Source organism: Haliotis rubra, unplaced genomic scaffold, assembly GCF_003918875.1.
Source record: "Haliotis rubra isolate DU_JTF1 unplaced genomic scaffold, ASM391887v1 Scf26, whole genome shotgun sequence".
Lineage (NCBI taxonomy): Eukaryota > Metazoa > Mollusca > Gastropoda > Lepetellida > Haliotidae > Haliotis > Haliotis rubra.
In genome coordinates this window covers 302,701-320,332 of record NW_025766669.1, presented here as the reverse complement: position 1 = coordinate 320,332, position 17,632 = coordinate 302,701, and positions in this window count along the sequence as shown.

Genomic DNA, 17,632 nt, shown 5'->3' with positions numbered 1-17,632 from the left:
TGATGAAGGAGTAAGGATATACTCTGAAACGTTGTGTTCCTGATGAAGGAGTAAGGATATACTCCGAAATGTTGTGTTCCTGATGAAGGAGTAAGGATATACTCCGAAACGTTGTGTTCTGATGATGGAGTAAGGATATAATCTCAAACGCTGTGTTCCTGATGAAGGAGTAAGGATATACTCTCCAAACGTTGTGTTCCTGATGAAGGAGTAAGGATATACTCCAAACGTTGTGTTCCTGATGAAGGAGTAAGGATATAATCTCAAACGCGTTGTGTTCCTGATGAAGGATATACTCCAAACGTTGTGTTCCTGATGAAGGAGTAAGGATATACTCTGAAACGTTGTGTTCCTGATGAAGGAGTAAGGATATACTCTCAAACGTTGTGTTCCTGATGAAGGAGTAAGGATATACTCAAAACGTTGTGTTCCTGATGAAGGAGTAAGGATATATTCTGAAACGTTGTGTTCCTGATGAAGGAGTAAGGATATACTTCAAACGTTGTGTTCCTGATGAAGGAGTAAGGATATACTCTGAAATGTTGTGTTCCTGATGAAGGAGTAAGGATATACTCTCAAACGTTGTGTTCCTGATGAAGGAGTAAGGATATATGTTCCTGATGAAGGAGTAAGGATATACTCCAAACGTTGTGTTCCTGATGAAGGAGTAAGGATATATACTCGAAACGTTGTGTTCCTGATGAAGGAGTAAGGATATACTCCTGAAAACGTTGTGTTCCTGATGAAGGAGTAAGGATATAATCTCAAACGTTGTGTTCCTGATGAAGGAGTAAGGATATACTCCAAAACGTTGTGTTCCTGATGAAGGAGTAAGGATATACTCCGAAACGTTGTGTTCCTGATGAAGGAGTAAGGATATACTCTGAAATGTTGTGTTCCTGATGAAGGAGTAAGGATATACTCCGAAACGTTGTGTTCCTGATGAAGGAGTAAGGATATACTCTGAAACGTTGTGTTCCTGATGAAGGAGTAAGGATATACTCCTAAACGTTGTGTTCCTGATGAAGGAGTAAGGATATACTCCGAAATGTTGTGTTGCTCATAGTAAAGAAGCCGACATCCACAAAAGAACTCTCTTCCTTATGTGGTCACTTCTAAATGCCACTCAAAGACCTATATATTATAAGTATTTCAGCTCAGAAATCCCTCACATCACTGAGTCAAACCTAGTTTTGGTTGTCCAACACATTTAATAATGTATCAATCTAGTCGTGAACGGAAACACTCATTACATGGAGAATATGTGTTAGTTTCCACATCACGCTCATGACCTCCTGCTCTACATGTACGTTAAGTACACATCCGCTCTGTACAGTGTCCTTCAGGTACATTCTATCTGTGGGACACCATCTTATCTGTAACAGCTAATCAGTGTATGCATTATTCACTGACAACCCCGCCACAACAGGTCACATGCACACAATTATCATCTCGGATCGACTGAGGTGTTGGAAAAATGGCTTCATTATCCATAACCACATCATCTCTATTATGAAAAAACCCAACCCCACTAAATTCTTATGTCTACCAACCTGTGAAATATCACAATATTCTGGTTCCTAGTAATAACAGACATTAATACTCTCAAAGACACGGACGAACATGAAGAAATCATCAAAAGAAACAGTCAGTACATACACACAAGTACAGTTGAGTGGTTGGGGAACTCCTTATCTTATCATTCATGCCAAGAGGGTAGACTGTTTAGAGAACAAGAATGTATTTCAGGTTCACGGTAGTGTAAAATTAAACATAAAAGAGTGTTGACTATTATCTTGCCTGGCTTGGATATGTTCTATTTTGCACATCCCGCTTTGATACATAACACCCAAAATTAAGTAAAATACTCATAAAACACAACATGAATATTCAATTGTAATGATTGTGAATAACGAAAGAGTTCATAAAGGGATACGGTTCGATTCCGGGAATACATGTGTGAATATTTACAACCCTGATTATCAGAAATCAAATTGATTACACTATATGTTAAGATCAGATTTATACCTACTTGGTATCAGATGTGTATTATTCCAAAAGTTAATTCATCATACAGAAAATGGTTAGGACATATACCACCCAAAAGAAGTTAAACACCTAGACTTTTCATTTGACGATAGTGAATCAATGGCTTTTACATATTAACTACAGAAATATGAAACAGTCAAGAGTTCTTAACTTATTTTGAGTAATATGTTTGTATTGTTATTTACAACATTAGTCTGATTTGCCTGTCATAACCAACAGTCACATGTAGAATTATAATAATAATATACAAAACTTATCATTATTTCCTTCTTTGAGTGGCATTTTAGAAGTTGGGAAGTACAATATAGAACAAACTTTATGGATAACAACTTCTTTTTATTCTCGAGTGCGACATTTCGATACCGATTCTTGTACCGTTGTCAAGCATAATGTCAATATGCTTGACAACGGTACAAGAATCGGTATCAAAACGTCGCACTCACGAATAAAAAGAAGTTGTTATCCATAAAGTTTGTTCTATATTATCATTATTTTCCAAATATGTGGTTCATGCTGATGTAAAAGAAATCAAATTATGACAACACATGACAAAATGTTTCACAATACAACACAGTCAGACACAAACCTAGCATGACTGTCACAGCCTCACTTACCATTGAATGTGATTAGAGTTTATCCATTATTCCAGGTAAACCAAGCCTACAGGTATATCCGCAACACTCCCATCTTGACCCACCCAAGCAGGTATCCTTGATTACAGGTGAGACAAAGGTGAGGAAGTCAAGTAAATCCCTTCAGGTTGACCTGTAAAGAAAGTAGTCTGTCATTTGATCGGTTGGTCTCCCGCCCCAATCAAAGTGCATCCTTGCTATGTATCAGCAGGCTCCCTGCCTATCAGTATCTGAAGCTTGTAGGTCAGTTGTTTACATTCAAATACACTGGGAGATTGTTACTCTGTGTAACCACAGGTATATATATATTGCTGGTGATTAACACAGCATCACTGGCCAGATAACTAATACACAATGGGTGTGTGCACATATGGCTATTGATATTGTCGGCTATCAGTGACAGCCAGGAAACAAAGCAGTTCAATACATTGTGACATTGTTACATATTCATTGTGTAGCTGCAATCTAAAGCATATATCATCAAGATACATAGGACAAACATGTTTGATAACAATGTCACACAATGACAATCTTTATGCTGGTATATTATATTGTTTATTGACAGAGTGTACTGTTATAAAATTCTTTAATATGAGGGAAACAAATCAGGAACACAATTTCAGAGCAGTGTTCCTATATTTATTTTCAGATTTTCAGCCACAGTGCAATACGAAACATGTAATGAAACCTGGAAAAAGAAAAAGGAACACTTCTACTTTCACATGTTCCTTTATTTGTTTCCCTCAGTATATTTGCATATTTATCAGCATGTATATGGAAGTGTCCCTTTGGTCTGGTTCATTCTTTAATGTTTCCCTTTATCACTCAAAGCCCTGTGTCCTGAAATGATTGTTTTGCAATAAGTATCATAACTCCCAGATTTAAGGCTCTACTTTTTCTAATTACTTCATTTAGAGATCATTTTTCTCAAACGAAATACAATTATACTCAATTGTACATTTTTGTGAGTCTATACAGTCCCAAACAAATAGATTCCTGTGAGGGCACTATATTCATTTTGTGTGTACATTAAATGTTATTTGTATATCTGTGATACCCTGGACTGTTATACTCTTTATCAACGTGTCTCCCTCTACTCTGTGACACAAGATGAGGAACACAAGTGCTCTCAAGTCCAAAACGACAGTTCGGTTGGCACCAGGTGAAGAACACATTTTCAAATATCCTCATTGACAGTGGGTGACATAGGGTTAATTATAATGTAAACATTCCCTCTGGATTATGGTAGCCTTTATTCCTGTGGTTCCACAGATACATACAGAAATTAAATTGAAATTTTAAAAACTAAGTCATATCTATTCCTAGTGGTATGCCTAACTGATTACTGAATTACCTCCCCTGACCATGACATCATGGCATTGATGTTCGAGTGGCATGGGTTTAATTTCATATTGAAATAGATTATATTTATATAACATTGTTCAATTATGAGTGAGTCAATGCCTGCTAACCACCTAGTTTCATGGTACTAGTCCACCCAGATACCATATGAGTATGGTATGGATTTACAACTTCTTTAATATTTACAATGTAACGTTTCTGGGCTACTTCTTGCTCTTTCATCAGGTGAATGACAGAATATGGTACGAGCAAAATATACAGTATGTAGGAAGCCAGTGAGATAGTATTACCGATTGAGATGTACAGAGATAAAGTGATGTGTTTTGATTGAGATTTACAAATTTATGTTACCTTCCAACTTCTAAATGCTCATCAAACATCTCATCCAGATACCATTCTGCAGTTTAACATGGATACCCACTCAGACACTGTACAGACGAAAACAGTTTACGATGACATAAACTTTATTCCTGTCCGTGATAATACGTAAAAGACTGAAACAAACAAAAAGTTCCAGTCAGAACACAATCTAGAAACATTTTCAGAATGCAGAATTAAACAGTGTTACGACTGCATATAACTACAGTGAAGCGCGCTAGCGTGGCAGATACCTTGAGATTTTATGTGCGCTTCAAATTCACAAATTGGATATGAAAGCTAAGTGTACTCATTTCTGATAATATTAACTCTTGGTGAAAAGATCACTGTTTACACTACACAAGAATATGCTAGCACTAGAAATAAATGTAATATGCCATTTATGTTACTAACTTACTCTGAACAGTGCTCAAGAATACTGTAAAGTAATTTGAATCGCCATGCTGCACTGCGCGGGAATGAAAAACCGATGCGGGTTCACATTTTGACGCATAAACAAACCTTGCCCTGTAGCAAGTTTGCCATTGCGGCCTGTTTCCATGTGCTTTTAACTAAGGGAGGTAGCTCTGCGACTCGGTTAGTGAATTGTGAAAATAAAAAAACTAACGAAACGAAACACCACAGACACAGTATACTGATTCTGAGCAGACAAGTTGTTGTTTTATTCTACAGGTGGCAGCCATCAAGCAGGGTAACAACAAAGACCATCTTTAACATCTCCTGCATCCATTGACTGAACCACAGACCTTCATCTCTCAGGCTAGATGCTCTATCAACTGGACTATGGAGGAGGTTCATTCAACTCAGTCACGTGACTTATACGTACAACGAGAGCTCCAGATAAACTGCACGAGTGACTAAAATATGTAAAAAGATCACTGATTATCCATGCCCACAGTGTGGTGTTTCGCTGTATCCTGATGGCATGGATAACTACTGATGTTTCAACTGTCAGTATGCAATGCTTGAACACTGCCAACTGCAGCATAGTATGCCGAGAATTTTAGGTGGAAATACAAATTTAGTTTATTTTAAAAGTGAAAATACATCCTACTTGCATTAAAATGTCAGTATTAATGTTTGATTGTTGTTAAATGTTACACTCAGCAATATCTTAATAATAAGATGTTTACCTTTAAACATGCCCCACTCAGCAATATTTCAGGTAAATGAAGGTGGCCTGTCAACACATCACACTCAGCAATATTTCAGTGACAAGACAGTGGCCTGTAAATTATAGAGTCAGAACCAGACAATCCAGTGATTGATATAGTGAACAACGATCCACACCTTCAGGTTATGATGACATACAATCAACCAAGTCACCAAGCTAGACGACACAATCCACCAAGTTGCATCATGTGACCAGCATAGGCTGCTGAAGACAATGTTTAAACCATCATACCCATAGAAGTCACGATCACTGTCAATAGCTGCTCCAGTAATTCTAAACTGTAGATAAATAACACAAACATGAAGCTGTACGATGATACACAATCCACCAAGTCAATGAGCTGGTTCACTTAATCCATAAGTCAATTCTTCCGACCAGCATCAATAGCTGGGATGCAATTCTACCCCATCATTCTCTCAGGGGTCACCATTAATGGATATTCTTGTAAATTTACATGGAAACCACAAAGACCAGTTACCCTCAATTCTATTAACTTCATGCTGTGTAAACAGGTGTAGGAACACAGCAGGATTAATCAGGGATACAAATCACCTGTTGCATGTTGTGATTGCATGTGGGACAGACTTTAGTGCCTCTGTGCCAACACACTGAATGGGAGACCATGTTATCTGGGTTATATCTACACCAGGGCTGCCTGATTGACACCCACCCCACCCCACCCAGCAAGCTCAGCCATTGTTACCTGTGTGTGCGAACTATTGTTCTACACCAGGTGGTCACAGGTAATCACATGCAAGGTCACGGGTAACAATTAATTCTGACCCACATGCCAGTGTATAGATTGCTTCCTGAATACCAACTGAAACAGTTATAAAGGTATTCATAAGGGATTAGTCATTTATAATACGGAAGGGTCATGTATTAAGTTTCTGATAAACAAAAGTCTGCTTTTGCACACTGTCTTTTCAGGGAGGGTGATGAATAAAATGTACAAGGACATGGGGAAGGGCATCCAGAAAATTATTTTCAGTACAATAGTGCACCAAGTTCTTCAGCCAGCATGTATATGAGTATTGGTAGAAGACTACATGACGCTATTCCTACCTGAAGGACCACTGTGACGCAGGAGGTGAACATCAATAGACATACCCTACAACACCAGGGATTTATCTAGCCCTGCTTATGAGCTGACATGTGACCTAAACTGCAGCAAATAATAATAAATAATAATAATAGATCAATTTTAAGGCGCCTTTCCATGCACAATGCATGCTCAAGGTGAACAGAAGAAGGAACACAGAATAGTGGTGGGAATATTTGGAATAGGCGAGGCGAGTTTGTAGAAGTAGGTCTTGAGATAAGAGCGAAAGGAAGAATAGTCTTGACAGAGTATAATTTCAATGGCTAGGCTATTCCAGGCAGTAGCAGCAGAATAAGAACATGTTCATCTGGTCCGGACACGAGTGACAACAAACAAACAAGAAGAAAATGTCAGTATCTGAGTTCCCCAATCGGATTTACACATTTCCCACTTCATGTTATACAATAATAAATAATACCATGGCTTTATGGAAATGACCGGCATGTGTTTAACTAACTAATTTGAGCAAACTAACATTAATTTTCTTAAACTGCTGAAGGACACTTGGTATGGTTCCTTAGACACAAGGTATGATGATAATGACTGCTCCCTTGAAACATCCTACCACTTGTACCAAAATAGTCACTGACAGAAAAACCAGGTCGGAATCTAAAAGTTAACTGTCATCACTGAAGCTACAGCTTCTTAACTGTCACTTAAAGTCACAAGATCACATTAGATGTTAAACATGACAAAGTAAACAACGGAACAGTACCTCCACAATGGCTTGAATAGAGGAAGTAGCTTCCTGTCTAAAGCTACTTCCTGTCAATAAACCCATGTGCTGCCACCCCCCTGACAGAGTCTACTCATATAAAGCTGGCAACACCTGGCACTGGCTGTTTCACCTGTTACAGGTATTCTTGTGTACTTGATTCTATCACCAACTGTTGCATTCCGATCCACACAGGACAAACAACCAATCATTCACCTTTACACAACACTCATCTACAGTGCAAAAATTGTCAGGATTAAATGGTTGTAGTTTCAAGTTTCAGAAAACTTGAGTGAGTCATGTTTGAAAAGATTCAGTTTGGAGCTGAATAGACATGAATTAAAGTGCTCCTAAGCTGGATTCACTGACACAATTGACAGACTATAATGTCAATATCGGCCACATGTTTCAGATCAGGCTAATGACATGTACATCATAAATAAGCTAACTATTGCTTCTGAGGTCACTGAAACCTGTTCAATATTATTATGCTTACAGCAACAACAAATTTCATGACTGTTTTTCGTTTCTGAAGAAAAAGCTCCACATTATTTGACCAAGTTCTTGATCATTAGATCAAGATCACAGTCTTATTCAGCAAGAACCTGGAATGAATGAAAATGATCAAAATATGGGCTAAAATGCCTGCAGTTTAGACACTAAATCACCATGTTTCTGCTACTGGCAAAACACTAATGCACACAAACACGAACAGTATTCCTTCAGTCACAGCACTGCTGGCCCTTTCTTCCACAACCTTTACACTGTTTGCAGGAGGTAAAATCATGCTTAAGGAGACATTAAGTCCTGGGCCCTTATTCTCGAAACGTTCGTAGCCCTAGGATTTCTTAACTTTGATCGTAGCAATGTGTTAAGAATGGGCTTAAGAAGTTCGTAGGGCTACGAACGTTTCGAGAATTGCTAGCCTGGCCTTACAGAAAGAGTTAAAAGGAGTTGGACTAATTGAACCCTTTTTGAAAAATTTGGATCAGTCACTTAATATAGTTTGGGTTGGGCGAGAGAGAAAAAGTAGAGGGTCACCAATATATGACATTCTCCTAGGAGGGTCATGAATAAAATGTACATGGACACTGGCATCATCCAAAAAATGTGACAAGCACTAGGGTAGTTATTTTCGGTACATTTGTTAAAAAACACTTTGACTCATCTCTTGTTATAAATGACCAGCCAGTAGAGCAGCAAAACATGTGATTGATAAATTGAATAAAAACAGAACTTGAGGTTGAACCTGGTTTCAAATATTCATTTTCCTTACCTATGGAATCCCAAGTGTTTTCCCCCATGTTATGACACTGTTTCAGGATTACCTCAGAGTTTGGACACTGGAAACAATGCTTAACATATTAGGGAATCAGATGAATTGTTTATCAAATGATGCCAACTGTCTACAAGAAGTTCTAAAAACAAGTTAAGATTCTATCCATCAGATAATATTTTTGTAAATCCAGGAATATGATGAACATATCAAGGCTGCTTGTAACAAAAGTAAATTACAATCACAGTGGTCATCCTATAAAGATTCCACTCAATTTCTATAAATACATGAACAAACAAAACCAAGTCACAAAAAAAACAACTGATTTCATCTAACATAGCTTCCACACATGGCAATTACTTGTTGCTCTAAAACATGAACTTTTTCTCCTGTACAAATTATGAAACTGAAATGATAAAAGCAATATAACCTTAGTGGATACATACAAGGAACTGTGTACATATTCCTGCCATGAGATGTGTCAGGACTGACCAAGGCATACCTGAAGTGACCGAGGATAATCCCAGAAAGCCTGGACTGATTTCTTGAACACCGACACTGATCCTTGCCCCCACACAGGCATGGGAGGATCTATTCCACCAGATAGTCAACAACCGCCATGATTAAATCTGATCCCGTCACAGTGAAAGAAACGTGATCATTAGGCAGTGCCATTGATAAACAGTGTAACACTAGAGCCCAGGTCTTCCAACTACCTCACTGATCAAAAGGCCATTAGAAAATATCACCCACAAACAAGGCTACATAGATTGGGGTTCACTTGCACAAAGTGACCTTAGCAGCATGATGATCAGGGTGCCATTGTACAAAACAACCTAAGCGCTAAGACTACCTTAAGTCTATGTTAAGGTATGTGAGTTACGGTCACCTTGGTGCTAAGATCGCTTTGCACAACAGCACCCAGAACTTAACCAAGACTAATGACTGTAGAAGCCCTATATTCACTTTGTGAAAGTGAACCCTGGTCTGTCTCAATTTCTATTATTCTAAAAAATCACACATACTAGCGTGTGTGTATATGTGTGTGTGCATGTGTATTTGCTTCAGTGCATGTGTGTTGGCATGTGCATGCATCCGCTTGGTGCTAAGATCGCTTGTGCAAATGTATTTCCCAACCGTTGCCATGTACAATTTGGAACAGGACTCACGTGTGTTTGTTCCCGTGTCCTATGTTTCTGTGTCTGTTCTTTCTCCACCAAACAACCTCAGTGATACAGAGAGCATGATCAATCAAAAAATGACCACTGTATGTGAGTGCGCTTGTGTACATCGGTGAGTGTGTGAGGTCCACACACACACACACACACACACACGTCTGTATCTCTCTTCATTCTCTACTAAACTACCTCACATTTGACAGCTTAATCATAGACAAAAATGACTTACCATGCAGAAAGTATCACAAGAAAACTCTGAAAATAAGTGACCCATCAAAACTTGAAATCCAAATGATGCTTTGATATCATACTTAGCCTTTCATGCAACTGTTCTAACAAAGGTGATTCAACAGTGTCTTATCTCTTCTTGAATGGAAACTATTTCCAAATATCAGCTACACCAGCTTCTCAATCTTTTTGTAACAACATTAGATCCTCTTTCTCAGACAGGGTGTTAAACAAGGTTGTCATATCACCCCCATTTTATTACTGCAATAGACTTGAGTCTCTTGACCTCACATTGTGAAAGATAGTGCCTCTTCTGTCGTTTATGGTCACAATGACATGAAGAATATAGTCATTATCTGTTCTGTAGGACAGTTATTTACGGCATGCTTTGATAAATAATATGGTGTCAATTGTCTCTTTTCAACCACTTTGAGACCATACAGATCACATTTTGAGATGGTTGTGCTCCATAGACATTTTAACAGAATCTTCAAATTACCCCCCGGAAAGGTGTTCTAATATCCAACGGTATCCTATGTTACAGATATTGCTATTAAAGCGAGAGAAACTTTTTCTGCATCAATGACTGCCACAGCCAAAAATATGTGGGGACATTCAATTATTCATCAATACAGTTAAAAATGGGAGGATTGATGTCTTGCTATTAATAGACCTCAGCTCAAATTGATTGATGTATTTGAGGCAGGTCCTATTATTACCCATTATAATCTTATTGAATTCAAATCTATCAATGTTGTGCTGACATACCTAGAGAGGGCAGAGCAGGGAAACAAACCCACAGCCATTGGTAACAGTTCCGTCTCAGGTACCCAAACCTATCATTTAATTCTGGAGCGTCAAATAGATCTTGACAAAAGGGTTAGAAAAAGCTTTAGAAATGCAATACAATCTAACTGTAACTTGGGCTTAGATTACCCAGTAGTCCTACAGGCCCAACCAAAAATGGAACTGCTTTAAGCATACACAGGACCAGTGATACTAAACCTGTGTGGGGATGCAGTTTTCATTTAGACCCTCCTTCATTTCAGGAATAAGTAAGTAAAAATCTGTAAAACAAGTAATTAAACAGGCATGGCCTAAGTTCCTCTTCATCCTAAGCTATGACATTGCATCGTAACAAAGTTAATTATTAGGAAAATGTTAACTGAAAATAAGAGTGAGTGAGTAAATTGGGTTTAACAATTTTCAGAAGAGTATTTCAGTTATTATCATCACCTCACCGGAGTGAGTGAATGAGTTAAGTTTTACGCCGCTTTTAGCCATATTCCAGCAATATCATGGCAAGGGACACCAGAAATGGGCTTCACACATTGTACCCATGCGTGGAATCGAACCCGGGTCTTCGGTGTGATGAGCAAACCCTTTAACCACTAGGCTACCCTACCGCCCCTCACCTCACCAGGAGTGATGCAGGTCATTAACCACTGTGGTGAAACCCCTGAGCACAGGTATTGTACCGACAAACCTGAAACACGGCAAACCTGGGAGGCAGACCCACAACCCCAGGTAACAGATGTGTCTGAGCTACCCAACTCTGCTCTGTAACGCATCCTTTTCTCCACTCTTAATAAGAATCACAGCTAAATGTACTAATGGAACTGAGCGTATACAATGTAAAAGCAAATTTTCAGTGACAGACTCAACCTTCTAATGGGTAACTTAATGTACCTTAATCATAAATACCTTAATCAGTAAGATTAGATACTTGAAAAACATAACATGTAAAATCTGCTTCACAAGTTGGACTATGATGAAAATTCTGTATGAAGAACATAATATATGAAAGATAAAAGTTACCTGAATATTTTTACTTATCACATTTACTTATAACCCTGATGCCCACAGTCATTTGGACTGTGAGACACATTTAACAAGTCTAAACTTAACACTGCACCTAATACCATTATACACACATGATTGATTGTAAAGAAAACGCATGAAATCACACAAACATCAAAAGCAGATGTTTGACTAACTGTGCTATCTTCTGCATTGGTGATTTTTGAATAGTAAATATTGGTGACTATATCTTTATATGACCTAGATTGCAGCTGAATGTTTTTATCTAGCACTATTCCTTACAAAACTGAGCCCTTTGTAGGTCCAGTCTTCTCAGGTGCTGCAATTTATTGACCAAAGTAGTGTCCAGTGAACAGCAGGAACCTATGATCCTGAGTTCGAATCCTGGTTAAACCATACTATGTTTCCAGGCCTATCAGCATCATACATAGGTTTCACTAAAGGGGTAAACATCTGAGACTACATTACCTTGGGCTTTATTCCCATGTTAAGCTGACTAGACACGATATAACTGAAATACTGTTTAAATAGATGTTAAACCCTTTTCATTCATTACAGTACTAAGGATGTGTTCCTGAAGATGTTCCACAAAACTTCCAACAGAATTTGCATGAAACTGGCTTATAAGAATGTTCACCCCTCGCAGGCATCTTTCTACTAATATGAATTACCTGACTTCAGAAACGTTAACCTTATATCATGTAACCTATTGTTCACTGAGGGTGATGACAATAGCATAAGCTCTAATGATGTGCATTGCTGAGTTCAACTGAGCTCATTGCCTGGGCATTTAACAAATTTTATAAATACCTACATCCCCATTGAAATGTGTTGAGGCCTTACGTGAAGAAAGAAGATTTTTGGCAGTCATCCTTTACAAAAATAAGACAATATAAAATAAGAATATGTTTCAATTATGTTAGGTATTTTATAGTTGCAAATTTATCATCAACTGAAACGTGTAATCACATAAATGGTTTATGAAAATAATCATGTCTCTACAAGGGTGAAATAAATCTGAAGTAAAGTTTTCAGTTTAAATCACTAAAAATACTTATTGCTTTTGAATTGGTGTATGAAATAGTTGAACTATCATTGTCAAGGGAAACATGTGCAAGAGAGAAATTGACAAAATGCCCATTCAGTCCACTTCTGTTTAGAGGGGACAAAACAGCCTTCATTATTTGACATATTGTTTTTAGTTTATTCTAACATCATATGTTTTGGTATCTATGTCACATAAAACACTATACCTTGGTTTTTCTATCTCTCAGCCTTCCTTCTTCAGGATTTACAGACCAAAGCCGAACCTCAGAGTTGTGTTTCATCCTATACATAAAATGCCCCTTGATAAATTATACCTGTGTATAGCATGGTTAATGATGCATAATACCTGCCTCAGTCATGCATACTTGATATCAGGTAGGGGCATGACAAATTACACGTAGGTCAACTTCACAGGTGTTTCACATACCTGACTAACTTCAATCACAAAGGTAATTTAGTATTCAATAGAAAAGCAAGTGATACAATCTAAACTCTCAGTCACTCACAATTAACATCACTTGATCATTCAGGTATATTACTGGAAGACTTGATTAGCAACATAAATATTTAAAACCTTCTTCGAGCTCTTTGAACCAAATCAACAACTATTTGTAGAAGTAACTGCAATTTTTCACTAGATTCCTTGAGTGATTTCAGAAAACTGTTATAGTTTTGAGATATAAGGCAGTATGGTGATATAGTATCTAAAATGGAAACAAGGAGTGAGAAAGTGAGCCGGGTTTAATGCTGCATGGAACAGCTTGATGTGCGAGGAAATCCTGAAATGGTGCATTGATAAGAAATCTACTACTTTGAAGAAACCCATGTGGGGACTGTGGACAAACCTAGAAACATATTACAGGATTACCAGGATTCAAACACATGATCATTGGTGTCTGTCAAGCACAAGGGAGGTAACTCTACACAGAGAATTGCAGCTTCCGTGATGACTGGTGCCACTTTATAAGCAAAAAAAACCCCACTAAAGTGAACTCACTTGATGATTTGTTTGTGTAAAGAATGCAAGACTACCAAACACAAGCTGCTGAGAAATAATTAAAGACAACTCATGTACAATGCACTCATTATCAAGCATATTTGACCAAAGACACATAATATACCATTGTGATCCCATTTGCTTTAATTAGCCTGTTTTGTGACCTGTGCACTCTAGCTGAATATTCAGGGCTCGATTTAAGAGAGGTTTATCTACTTGCACCAGGTGCAACCTAAGATAAAAACCTAGTTGCACCAGCCAAATACCAGTTGCAACATAGTGTGTTAAAACGTCAGAGGTTTCGGTGCACGTAAACATATTTCCATGATGTAATACCTATGAAACCATAGCAACACAGAGACACAGCTGATCCATGTTTACAAGAGCTGTGACAGCCAAAACGTGTATATGAATAGCAATATTTCGCTGCCATAGCTTTTCAAAGTTTAGAAGAAAGATGAGCTGACATATTTATACTTATAATGTTTAAGATTTATTGTTGATTTATTTCTCAAAAACTGACTTGCACCTTGTGCAAGTTAAGACTCATAAGTGGGTTGCACTTTGTAATATTGCATTGCACCAGTGCAAGTAACAAAGCACTAAATCGAGCCCTGGCATTTGCTTTCTGCTAGTATGAAACATGTTGAGTGCATCCTTCCTGTTCCAAAATCAGTCAGTTTGGGAAACTGGGAATATCCCTATATAGTTTCAACGGAGTACACAAATTCGGCGAAATACAAGAACATGTGTTACCACCCATTAACATAGGATTTCAAAACAACACTTGAACATCAAACACATTATGTCGTTTTGTTCAAACCTGATATTTTCTTAAATGCAGACATATTTTAACGGTCAATAAAACCATGCCCCTTAATATATATATTACTCCTGTTGTCGTAAAATACAGCTCGGTTAAAAAGTAGAATATCAGTTACAGCTGTATTAACAACAGAATTCCAGTGTGGGGAACTACAGATATTTATAGCAGACTTGGTGTAATGAATCAGTGACTGAGCAGGTGGAGATAAATCCATGCCTACAAACCTGTAAATGAAGTCCTAGCAGGGACATCACACTCACCATTCTCAAATCTGTGAAGATATTCCAGCAGGGTGAGGCTGATAGGTGTACCCACCTCAGTGTAACACCTGTGAAGCCCTCAGTGCTGGTACTTGCAGGTGCTTGTTGTGCTCCTTCAGAGGGGACGTGCATTGACAATAAGACGAGCATGACAATGCTGGAATTAAATATTGACAAGGAACAGCCGGGATGTGATCGTGTTTCACCTGATCTTACCACAAATGGTTTCAAAATACCACGGAAATGTCTGCAGCATAACTTGAGAGGCTTAATGAAATATTCACATGCTATGTGCAGGATTAGTGACATGGAAGATACTAGGAAAAAGGAATAAAACTGATATACTATCTAGCATAATATAACAACACTTTATGGCTATATATATGCCACAGTAAAAATAATGGATTCTATTCTTTTGTTATCTGTTTTGCCAACTCTGATGAGGTGGTGTGAATCTTTCGAAGGTAATAATAGTTTTTCACAGTTGTTAAGTGTAGGCGAGATCTTAAAAAGGGGTAGAGTTTACTATATCACACTTTGATGTCACATGTATCAGATAGTAATATACGTTGTCAGAATGTATTTATTAGTGAACAAACAAGAAGATTCGCCAATTATGGCCATTAAACAGGTATAATGTAAGTCATAAAACAATTTTTACCACTGATAATTCCCCACCTTAATCTTCTTTCCTCTTAAGTTACAGCTGTATTGTGCACCAGAGGTACTGAATAGGGATTTACACTTCATCAGCAACACTTGAGTGCTTGTGATTGGTCTACATGGAAGTGAGAGCACTTCACACAACTTCGTGACACACTTACGCAATGATAACATTCACATCACACAAGCCATATACCATTTTTCAGGATATTTTTCTATTTTTTCCAATTTATTGATTGGAATGACCTTAACTGAAATGATAAAGTTTTTAAGCAATTTTTGTTTCCAAAAGACCTGTATGCCTTTTGCAAAAAATGTAACTAATAACTTGACAAATTAAGCTGTCTCTGACTACTGTAAATCTCTTGAAAACGAGCACATGATTGGGAACTACAACCACCACCACCACCATCTTTTCCCTTTTTGTGTGATATAACAATGGATTGAACACTGATCTTTATTTCTCTATCAGATACTGAGTGAACTGAAGAAAAACACCAAGTCATTATACTGTTGCAGACACAGTTCAATATGTATGTACACTCATCAAATGTGACAAATTCCATATGTTGTCACTTTAACATGTTTAATAAGAAAAGTATCACAATACAGAAAGTTCCAGGTTTGATTGCCACTCACAATTACATTGGTCATGGAGCATCTATCATGATGTAACTAGTGCATATTTGAGTCATACTGCAATATTTATCATGTTTATTCAATTGCTCAATAACCAATAATAGTATGTCCTATTTCATCAGCCTGACCAGGAAGCACATTTGTTGCTATGGCACTTTTGAGTAAGCAAAGTGGCTTGTATACCATGCCACTGGTTTTACATGGATACCCTACTCTGACATGGGAAACTGCATGTAGATACATGTCTCCAAACTTTGATACAGATGATTAACAAATTTGTTTGCATGATATATATTTTAGCTATCTGCAGCCCTCTGCCGTATAAAAGTAGACGGGCAAAGCATAGGCAAGTTTGTACTTCCTCCTGTGGAGACAGCAGGCAGGAAAAGCAGGCTGGTAAGGAATTGCAAACATTGTACTTCCTCCCGTGGAGACAGCAGGCAGGAAAAGCAGGCTGATAAGGCATGGGAAACTTTTGTACTTCCTCCCGTGAAGACAGCAGGCAGGAAGGTTTGGGCTGCCACTGTGAAAACAGAAGCCAAGTATCCCCCTTTTTAAGCCGATTTGGTGTTTAGTCCCGTTGGCACCATGCCAACAGGCCTGCTGCGCGCTGCCCGCTGCCCACTGCCGGACAGCGTGCGGGGCTGCCATCCACAACGAGTTAAAGAGTTCAAGGGGGAGTAGGGGAGAGGACGCGGAAGAGGTTTCACTGTGTGTTCAGTGTTGCCAGAATGGCCCAGTGTTGGGCGGCCATGCCCGGCTTAGTTAGGTGGACCCCGTCCAGATACTGGGCGGGGTCAGGTGTGTATGACACCACCCTGCCACCCAGCTGCTCCCTCACGACGTTGCTGATGCGTCGATTGAGCTTCTTTCTCTTCAGCTTGAGGACGCGGATACCAATAGCTCTGCACCACTCAAGCCGAGGTACTTCTTTTCTTTCTTTTACTTTTCTCTCTCTCTTATCTTAAAAGATTGATGGTGTTGCGCAACTTCTCCCTAGGGGATTGCGTCGGCTACCATGCTCTTGCCTTGAGAGTGCCGCTACTCAGAAGGACCACCCAACTGATTTGATCTTAATTCCTTGCTTTGGGTTTGAATCGAAAGGTGCAAGGAATCCAACAGAGGCAACGGTGGGATAGGATCGCACAATGCAGAGCTGTGCAACTCCACATCATACGACCGCACCACTCAACCAATTGCGCTACCGGGAACCTAAACAGAGACAGAAACAATCTTTGACATCAAGCTTCTGCAGACATTTATCTTTGACAGGACGTCCTGGATT